This window comes from Nanorana parkeri, unplaced genomic scaffold, assembly GCF_000935625.1.
Source record: "Nanorana parkeri isolate BGI_ZX_2015 unplaced genomic scaffold, ASM93562v1 scaffold46, whole genome shotgun sequence".
NCBI lineage: Eukaryota > Metazoa > Chordata > Amphibia > Anura > Dicroglossidae > Nanorana > Nanorana parkeri.
In genome coordinates, this window is record NW_017306314.1 from 952209 (window position 1) to 955892 (window position 3684).

A 3684-nucleotide genomic window follows, 5' to 3' on the forward strand; every position below is an offset into this window, starting at 1 on the left:
TACACGATCATACTTTATTATGACTGCAGTAACAAGACCCATGGGCATGCAACCTGGTGCAGGTGCTAGGGTCTAGACCTGGGACATGAGCCCTGGGTGTCAGGGTCTAGACCTGGGGCATGAGCCCTGGGTGTCAGGGTCTAGACCTGGGGCATGAGCCCTGGGTGCCAGGGTCTAGACCTGGGGCATGACCCCTGGGTGCCAGAGTTTAGACCAGGGGCATGTGCCCTGGGTGTCGGGGTCTAGACCTGGGGCATGAGCCCTGGGTGCCAGGGTCTAGACCTGGGGCATGAGCCCTGGGTGCCAGAGTTTGGACCAGGGGCATGTGCCTTGGATGCCCCAGATACTAATTCAATAAAATGAGAAAAACAAAGTGAGCATAAAAGAAGAATTGTTGCCCTGAACAACCACCCAGAATTCTTTTTAATGTTGCCATAATATTAGTGAAACCTGATTGGTTGCTATTGACAACAACACTGCTTTTTCTGCTCTTTAGTTTTAATAGTTCGTCCCTTACATGTTTTTAGTGAATGCAGCAGCTCCTTATTGTCTGTTATGTTTAATAGTTCATGAAATAGTTGCACACAGTAAATCACACTCAGTTTTTCACAATCGCAAAAGCAATACATAATAGTTACCTGCAAATTATTTCAACTTTATCTGCAAAATGTGTCAACTGATCGCTAGATTCCTGGAACTATCATGTCACAAATCCACTATAGTGCATTGTGTTTTACATTTCTTTAAAATGTCATGCAGTTTCCATCAGAAAAGAAGCCATTACCCATACAAAGAGTGAAAATAGTACTCACTATACCGGAGGCAGGTGGGGCACAGCAAGTGCAGACAAGACAGCAAAGGTACTGAAGGTCCTGAACTATAATACCGAGGACGTTCGCAAAGCTGTCATAAGATAACCAAACCTGATTTTTACAGTTTTTACAAGGTCACATCTGAAGTAGCTAAACTGCATTTGAATATTATAAGCCATTCAAAAGTCTATGGTGCAGAATGACTGTAGTGTCTACTGTGTTTCTCTACTGTGTTTCTACTGTACGGTCGCACGCCTTCCATACACCTGCCGATTATTGTACGATCGCGGTATCACCCGCGATTATCGTACGATAATCGGCAGGTGTATGGGCACCTTTTGTCTTCCAAGCACACTCGAAAACCCGCCGAAAATCGTAAGATTTTCGGCGGGTTAGTGGCGTGCTCGGAAGACAAATGCCGAATGCGCCGGTGTGCGCAAGCGCACACTGCCCGCTCAGCATTGGAATCATCGGAAGCCCTCCCCTCAGTGGGGCGGGCTTGCGATGATGGCAAGTACGATCTGCCTGTCCAAGATGGGCAGATCGTACGAGATTTTAATTACCTTACAACCATCGCACAACGAAAGTCGTGCAATGGTTGTAAGGTGTATGGGCAGCTTTAGAAGTAAACATGTTCTCTACCTTTAGTCGGACCATCTAAATTATTTTTTGCATATCATTTTAAGTTTATTTTGCTGTTTATAACTGCTCTGTGGTCATACTCAAAGTGAACCTGTGCTTTGCCCATGCAGGTCAGAGCAACATTTTACTTTTATGTCTGGCCCCTCTATCTGCTTATACTCACCTTCCCCTTCACTTAGCTGTCTGATAAGGGAGGAATAACTACTGTGATCACCCATTGGAGTTCTATAAACAATGGGGTTTTTATGCACAGCTGAAAATAATCATCCTAATGATGTTAAAGTGAGACTAGAGCTCCCCCTGCTGACTGAATAGAAGACTACATACCATTAATATGCAATACAGTATTTCATATATACCTGTCTAAACAATAAAGAATGATACTGTTTGGGATTGTGTGGTCACAGTGCCTGGAACCTGAATATTCATATTTTGTAGTGCTTTTTGTACAATAGAGTGTATTAACATTTTGAATCCTGCTTAATTTAAAATGATTCTTGCTTTTGGGAGGTTTTGTTAATTTAGGGGACGGTTCATATCTGTGAAATATCCACAGAAACAGTACAGGATCTATAACTTTCTGTGTGTACAACACAGTAAAAAATACAACCATGTTATTGACCCTCCAAACATAAATAATAGCATGATTCAACAGATGGTTGGTACTATATTTTTTCCTATGCATTGTGTCAACCATGCCTGTTTGCACATACAAAGACACAGAAAAATGCACATCCACACATGTTAACGTATACTACATGGCATAATTGTAAAAAGGAGCTCTGCACTTCAACACTTTATCAATTACCTTTACTATTAGGTAATAGTAATATTCCTTTATGTTTAATGTCGATCGACGCAGAAAAAGCTTTCCTCTATCAGCCCCCATCTAGTTTTCTTTTATAAGCTGCCCTCACAAACTCCATATGCACATAAAATATATAGATAATGTTTTATTGGTTTATGCATAATAAATATAGGATCAAATATAGCCAACAAATTAGAAAAAAATTGCTACCAAAGTGCTTCAATACATAAATATAAAAAGGCTGAAAGACAAGCCTAAAATGATACCAATGTTTTACAGACAATCCAAATAATTACAAAACATTGACTATTGATTCTTCACAAAATATAGTATTTTCTCTTTAGAAACATAATTCATCTAGTCTGAATGTGCTGTATCTTCTACCTTGTGCTATGCATAGACCATGGATAACGGTGTGCAAAACACACTCATTCTTTCTATACCAGTTTGAATACAAATTAAGATTTATTTACATAATATACAAATGCAAGTAAGGCTGCAGATTTTTCTTGTACAGGTTTCTGCACTAGAAAAGAAATGACAGAATTTTCTGAGTATTTGGTCCTGTATTGATCAGAGGAATTTAAAAAAATAAACCATTTTAAACTTCAGAAGTATTTCTTTTTTAGTGCTTTATTTTTACTCTAAGTAGATATTTTGAAAGTGGAAATCTAGAGATTAAATAATAGAGTTACCTATTATAAAAATCAATTGCATATATAGTACCGAACAAAAAGAAAACGTGCAGTTAAATGGAGCAGTTGTTAACTTGTAATAAATGAGATATTGTTTATTTATTGCTAATAAATAATTTGCACAAATAATTTAAACTGAAAATGTGATTATAAATAGAATTTCTTTTGATAGTAAAATGAATCTACAACATGTATATTGTAAATGTGCTTTCTTGTATGTATACAATATTAGGGAACAATTTTAATTATGTTTTAAAGGCTTCTAAAGCTCAAATAGTTTAAAGCAAACATTGGCTTGAATGAATATGTTGCACAAACAATCCTTGAACTATTCATTTCTTTCTTATTTTGAGAGACATTATCTGAAACATTAAAAGATTTGTGTAGAGATAGCAAAGTAAATGCCAACAAAGATACTGATATTATTAAGAAGAAGTATTCTAGAAAAGACCAATTGTAAACATAAAACTAAACCGACTGTAATATATAACCTTAAACTTCAGGGGAAAAAATTGAAACAGTTTCCACTCTTCGAATTGATGATCCTATTTGCAATGTTTTTGTAACTGTATGCAAATTGGGAAAAACTAACCAGGACTGTTTGCATTAAAAATAACTAAATATATAATTTTTTTATATTAATTATGTTATAGTTTTTCTATGTGCCTTGGCATGAGTGGCACATTTACATCAATAGTTTTAATTGATAATTCTACAGTAGAAATCT